Genomic DNA, 7,672 nt, shown 5'->3' with positions numbered 1-7,672 from the left:
TATAGCGGCTAAAGTATTTGAGTTCTACCAATTCTTATATAGACTTATGTAGAAAGAGATAGAATTGTTACAAATCCTCTGTGCAAGTCCTTTAGTATTTGCATGTTTATTTTATAACTTTATTTGTAGTTATATCTGTAGGAGTATAGATAAGGTTGGGGTTTTTAAGGAAATCTAGTTCAATATTAGATAGAGCTGATAGTTAAAGAAGGCTGACTTCCCTGTGACTTTGTTACTTGTGTAATTTCCCTTTAGGTTATTCGTTGAATTGCTTGAAAAGTCTTTTCCTAAAATTGGTATGATGTGTTGAATTGAAGAAAAGATCACATTGTTGGATTGAAGTTGAGTTTCTTATTTCTCCAATTTTTCTGCAGTTGGATTGAGGTTGACTTTCTTGTTTTCCCAATTTTCTTATGCATTTGCAGAATTGCTGCTAGAGGACTACAGCAACCAAGCAGGCCCTTATCAAACAGTTGTCCATGGTAGGCGCATCACTACAGGAGAATTTTGAGACTATGACTAGCATAGTGTTATCTTATGTATATGATGTGGGCACAACGAAGAACGAACTTTACAACTTCACTTTGTTAATGTTGTACTACTTAACTTTGTTACTGTTGATGGTAATTTGTGTGTATCATTTTAACAGAATCAAAACCTGGCTTTGTTAACAAAGAAGGGTTCCAATGTGTTTTTTGACATTTTAATGATATACGTTGGTGTTTTTTTGGTAATTAGTTTCGGTTAAAAGAAGCTCTTTTTTTTTTTTTAACAAACCAATAACAACAATCAACAATAACAGCGAAGTTTTATTTCGTTAGGTGGATCGGCTACATAGATCAAACCATATCATTCTGTTCTATTAGACACACTGAGACAGTGACACAGAGATACACGATTGTGTTTGGCAGAGGAGATATGGACAGAGACATTGTGTATCCATCATGACAGGAAGCACGTAGAGACACTAACAAGAGACACAATTTATTTTTTTACTTTTTTTTCATTATTCTTGTTAATTATTCATAATTATATTTTTTATTATTATATTTTTTATCTCAAATTTTTTGAATGAAAAAAATAAAAATAAATTGGATTTTTATAATTTGTTCTAGTTTATCACCAAACAGAATACAAGAACACAATTTTGTGTCTCTGTCCATCACTGTCTTGTCCTGTCCTGTTCTCAATGTTTTGTTTTCTAAAAAACAAACGCAGCCTTATGAATCATATTTACCGTAAGATCGGTTATACATAAATATCCTTTGACCACCTTATGTATATAGTCTTAGACCATCTCCAGTAGGGAACTCATCTCAGTCCCTATTTATGGTCCACCTGTCATAAAAAGTAACTCCACATCAGCTTTTGCGTTATAAACGGTAAATAGGAACTCAAAGTATCTCTCTCTTCTCCATTAGGAGGAACTAACTTTAGTCCCTATTGTGGTCCCACTTAATTAATTAATTAAAATACTTAAAATTAATGTAATTGATTTTTTTAATAATATTATTTAAATTTATAAATTTAAAAATAATTAACTATTAAAAGATATTAATATTAAATAAATTCATATATGACAATAATACACAATATATAATTGTGGATTACACTAATTTATAATTTTGTGTTTACAACTGCTAATTTTAATAATATTGTTAACATTTTAAATTTTAAAAATAAAAATAACTAACTCAACTAAGAATTATTTTGTAAGGTGTAAAAATTAAATTTATTTTTTAATGTAAGTAAATTTAATTAATTATAATTTAATATAATAATATAAATAATATTCAATATTAATTATGATATCAATAATTAATATAAATTATTAATTAAATAAAAATATGATTATTTAATATAATTTTTATTATAATTATTACTAATTTAATTATTATTTTATTATTTAATATAATTATTTAATTATTTCAGATTTTATATTATTATTTTTTTAAAATAACTTGCCAAATAACAAATTATTATCGGTTAATTTGAGTCCTTGCTTAAAGGGACTCTCTCACCTTGAGACCCGTGCAGGAACTCATTTCTTCTCTCCTCCAATGGTTAGAGTTCCTATGTGTCAGAAAAAAGTAAAAGAGGAATTCACTATTGTAGGTGCTCTAACATATTGGATTGTTTAGATTATTGGGAATTGGGACTGTTTAAATGATGTAAAGGTTCTTTGTGATTTGGATAAAGGAAAACTATTCTTGCTTTAGAAGAATTATAATTGACTTCGTACAAAAGTGTTATTCATTTAAAAGTTATGAAGAATTAGTAATTTTATTAAAAACTAAACAATTTCCAATAATTTGTTTATTAATATTTTGAAGGGCTACAATCACACTAGTTACCTATAGATAACTAATTTGTTATTAGTTTTAAAAAAATTTGTAATGATATTTTGTGATAATAATGCAATTAATTGATTATATGTTATTTCTTAGTAAATTAGCAACTATTTAATAATTATATTTTCTCATTTCGAATAGTTTTGGTTTAGCGACAACATTTTTACAAATTTGATTAAAGATTTTTAAAAATTAGCTATAGATTTGTTATAAAATGTGACAGATTAGCACTTATATTAGCGGCCAATTAACGACGAGTTAGGTTCGGAAAAATTCTTCGCTAATTAGCGTCAACTATGCACTCTATTTTGTCTACGAAGTTAGCTTGCATTTAGCGATGAGTTTGCTGCAGTAAAGTTTGTCGTTAATTAGTGACTCTTGTTTAGTCTATTTCTTCTATGGAATTAGCTTTTATTTTAGTGATGGATTTGCGACTATCTATTCGGTAGCTAAAAAACTTTCCGATTAATTAGCGACTGTTGTGTTTGCCTCACTGATCTGCGACTTATAATTAGCGAGGAAAGCATTAGTTGCTAGGCAGTAGCTAATCCGTCACAAATTATATTTTGCGTCAGATTAGCGATGATTTTACGACTCTTCTTGTGGTAGCTAATCGGCCACATTCTTGTAGTGGTAAATGTTTGGGATAGAATCGATAATCCACTCCGAAAAATAGCTTATCAAAAGTTGAAACTAATTCTTATAACATTTACATAATTCACTTTTCTAATGACATAATTGAATATAAACACAAATAGTGAATATAATATTAAAATCGAACACATCTAAATAAGACCTAATTAAGAATGAATACATCCAAATGAGAAATAATTGAAAAAGAGACTCTTATTTGTTAGTATAATTAATAGCAGAATAACATTAAATCACTATTATAAATGTTAGGGATACAAATAAGACGATTTAAACGTTAGGAACACAAATGGACTTACTCCAAACGTTAAGAACAAAAACGATACTTTACTCATTTCAAAATATCCTATATATTGATATGTAAATTACGTCTAACCTTTATCCGATGTCTTTAGCTGTTTAAGAGTGTTGCCTCTTTTAGTGTCTGTTTTTAGTTACATACATACATAAAGATGGCAGAATATTATGAAGACGCTCCTATCGTAAAAAAAGTATTTTAAGGTTTTTAAAGGATCAGAATAGGTTAAAAATATATATAACAAACATAAAAATCATTTTCAAATATGGCAAAAAAAATTTATTTCTATAAAAAGTCTATATTATCCTTCATACATGTCAATATCACTAATAAAAAAAACACTACAAATTTAGATTACTTACTCATTTTTAAAAACAGTTTAATTAAAAAGTCTAAAATATTTTCTTTAAAATTTTGTTAGTCATAGAAAAAACAACTGCGAGGACGACGACGACGATAATAATAATAATAATAATAACAATAACAAATTAACAATAATGCACTAATGGTGTAACCATGTAACAATAACGACGACTATAAAAATTAAAAATAACCACAACCATCTCTATTAATTATTGAATTAATATTTTAACATTGTACAACTTTAAATTCATAAGGAAACTCATTTTTTTTTTGGTCATTAAGGAAAACTCATTTTTAATTCACATTTAATCCAATCTTTATGACGGGCCGATTCTATTGGGTGCCATGAGCTTAGCACTGCATGGGCCTTACCGATTCTATACATGTCCAACACTAGTCCACTATGTTATTCCTAGCCCAAACAATACCACTCTTTTAAACAGCCGCCACGTCATCATTCATTTCCTTAATCACATGGGGAACCTATTGTATTATCAAAAGTTTTGGGGTCAACCTTTTAGATACCACTTTCATGTACGGCACAAATGACAACCACAATGTTAGCATATTCCAAACAGGTCCTCTAAGAACCAGCTTCTACTTTCCCCAAAATAGACAAATCCTTCTTGGACGGTTCTACTATGGGGAAAGAATAATGTGGTCTTCTAAGGACCTGGGAGGTTTTATAAAATAAAAAAGTTATAGGGGTTGATTTATAAATATTAATTTAGTTCAAAAGTTGTGTTTAGGAAAGTGTTTAGAGATAAATTTGCTGATGATTTAGATGAGTACTGTAAACACTTGAAACGAGCAAAACGACGTCGTGTGAAGAGGCATATACCATCGAACAAGAAGAAACAGCAGCTGCAGAGAGAAATGGCTTCGACTGAGCTACAAGAAAGGAGTATCTTCGGCCACTTGATCTGACGCAGTAGGGTCGAATCTCAGCACACTCATATCAACATCTCTTTGTTCTGCCTTCCATTCACCAGATCCAACGATTCAGATCTATGAGGTTAGTGCAGTTTTTTGCTGTATGAATGTTTGAGGTAGGAATTGGGGAACCCTATAACAACAACCCCTAATTTTGAATGAGTGCCATATGTTTCACGTTGCTAAGTTTCTTTCCTTTGTTGGAGCAAACAGACGTGTCATGGGGTTGTTTTTCACGGTTTTAATGGGTTGTAAAGTGAATTTTGTGTTGAAATGTGATACTGAGTTGAGGTGTTGTAGATTTCTTTGGTTCAGGCGAGGCTTATCCTTTTATAGCAGTGCAAGCTGAGATATTTTGAACATACTTTTCAATATTGATAAGTGGTAAGTAAGAATTTTGTTACACTCTTCTGCTTCTGTAAGGAAAATTAAAGGGGGAAAAAATAGTGAAGGGTTTATGCAAAATGTTGGCTTGGGGAATAAAAATTATTTGTTTATTTATTTAAACAGAGCTACATTCCCAAGCTATAGTCCTACTTCCCCTTATTACAGTCGATTATGTGCAGAGTATAGTCCCACATCACCATACTATAGGTGAGTCATTCTTTGGATTCTTTTGATTGTTGAACTTTGCTAATGGATGCAGAAATGGAACTTGCCAACACTAAAATGAGGATGAGCCTTAACCTTGGTTCTCAATAGTAGCTTTTTGGGTAGTTGAAAATGGTCCAGTGACTTTAGTTCTCAACTGCACACTTGTTTTGTTATAGTTCTTCACTCCAAATAACTATGTGCCATATTATTTTGCAGCCCCTCATCACCAACTTATTCTCCATCCAGCCCAACATTTAGTCCAAGCAGGTAAGTTAAGAACAACAGTACAAATGTTTTCTATATCTTTCTTTCTTTCTTTCTTTTCTTGCTTTTTTATGTGTTTTGGATAAATTTTATTTGTGTCTCTAACGTTTAAATTGTCATATTTATATTGTAAAAGTGATTCAATGTTATTTTGCCGTCAATTACACATCATGAACGCTTTAGTTTGAGTTTTAAAAATCTCTTCTTAAAGTTAGAATACAAATGTCTGAGATAGAATCGATGATCCACTCCGAAAAATAGCTCATTAAAAGTTGAAATTAATCCCTACGACATTTACATAATTCATTTTTTTAGGGACATAATTGAACATAAACACAAATAGTTGGTACAATATTGAAATCAAACACATTCAAGTGAGACCTAATTAAGAATGAATACATCCAAATGAGAAATAATTGAAAAAGAGACTCTTATTTGTTAGTATAATTAATAGCAGAATAACATTAAATCACTATTATAAATGTTAGGGATACAAATAAGACGATTTAAACGTTAGGAACACAAATGGACTTACTCCAAACGTTAAGAACAAAAACGATACTTTACTCATTTCAAAATATCCTATATATTGATATGTAAATTACGTCTAACCTTTATCCGATGTCTTTAGCTGTTTAAGAGTGTTGCCTCTTTTAGTGTCTGTTTTTAGTTACATACATACATAAAGATGGCAGAATATTATGAAGACGCTCCTATCGTAAAAAAAGTATTTTAAGGTTTTTAAAGGATCAGAATAGGTTAAAAATATATATAACAAACATAAAAATCATTTTCAAATATGGCAAAAAAAATTTATTTCTATAAAAAGTCTATATTATCCTTCATACATGTCAATATCACTAATAAAAAAAACACTACAAATTTAGATTACTTACTCATTTTTAAAAACAGTTTAATTAAAAAGTCTAAAATATTTTCTTTAAAATTTTGTTAGTCATAGAAAAAACAACTGCGAGGACGACGACGACGATAATAATAATAATAATAATAACAATAACAAATTAACAATAATGCACTAATGGTGTAACCATGTAACAATAACGACGACTATAAAAATTAAAAATAACCACAACCATCTCTATTAATTATTGAATTAATATTTTAACATTGTACAACTTTAAATTCATAAGGAAACTCATTTTTTTTTTGGTCATTAAGGAAAACTCATTTTTAATTCACATTTAATCCAATCTTTATGACGGGCCGATTCTATTGGGTGCCATGAGCTTAGCACTGCATGGGCCTTACCGATTCTATACATGTCCAACACTAGTCCACTATGTTATTCCTAGCCCAAACAATACCACTCTTTTAAACAGCCGCCACGTCATCATTCATTTCCTTAATCACATGGGGAACCTATTGTATTATCAAAAGTTTTGGGGTCAACCTTTTAGATACCACTTTCATGTACGGCACAAATGACAACCACAATGTTAGCATATTCCAAACAGGTCCTCTAAGAACCAGCTTCTACTTTCCCCAAAATAGACAAATCCTTCTTGGACGGTTCTACTATGGGGAAAGAATAATGTGGTCTTCTAAGGACCTGGGAGGTTTTATAAAATAAAAAAGTTATAGGGGTTGATTTATAAATATTAATTTAGTTCAAAAGTTGTGTTTAGAAAAGTGTTTAGAGATAAATTTGCTGATGATTTAGATGAGTACTGTAAACACTTGAAACGAGCAAAACGACGTCGTGTGAAGAGGCATATACCATCGAACAAGAAGAAACAGCAGCTGCAGAGAGAAATGGCTTCGACTGAGCTACAAGAAAGGAGTATCTTCGGCCACTTGATCTGACGCAGTAGGGTCGAATCTCAGCACACTCATATCAACATCTCTTTGTTCTGCCTTCCATTCACCAGATCCAACGATTCAGATCTATGAGGTTAGTGCAGTTTTTTGCTGTATGAATGTTTGAGGTAGGAATTGGGGAACCCTATAACAACAACCCCTAATTTTGAATGAGTGCCATATGTTTCACGTTGCTAAGTTTCTTTCCTTTGTTGGAGCAAACAGACGTGTCATGGGGTTGTTTTTCACGGTTTTAATGGGTTGTAAAGTGAATTTTGTGTTGAAATGTGATACTGAGTTGAAGTGTTGTAGATTTCTTTGGTTAAGGCGAGGCTTACCCTTTCATAGCAGTGCAAGCTGAGATATTTTGAACATACTTTTCAATATTGATAAGTGGTAA

Source organism: Arachis duranensis, unplaced genomic scaffold (genome assembly GCF_000817695.3).
Source record: "Arachis duranensis cultivar V14167 unplaced genomic scaffold, aradu.V14167.gnm2.J7QH unplaced_Scaffold_102256, whole genome shotgun sequence".
NCBI lineage: Eukaryota > Viridiplantae > Streptophyta > Magnoliopsida > Fabales > Fabaceae > Arachis > Arachis duranensis.
The sequence above is the reverse complement of the archived record's forward strand: the minus strand, read 5'-3'. Positions refer to the sequence as shown.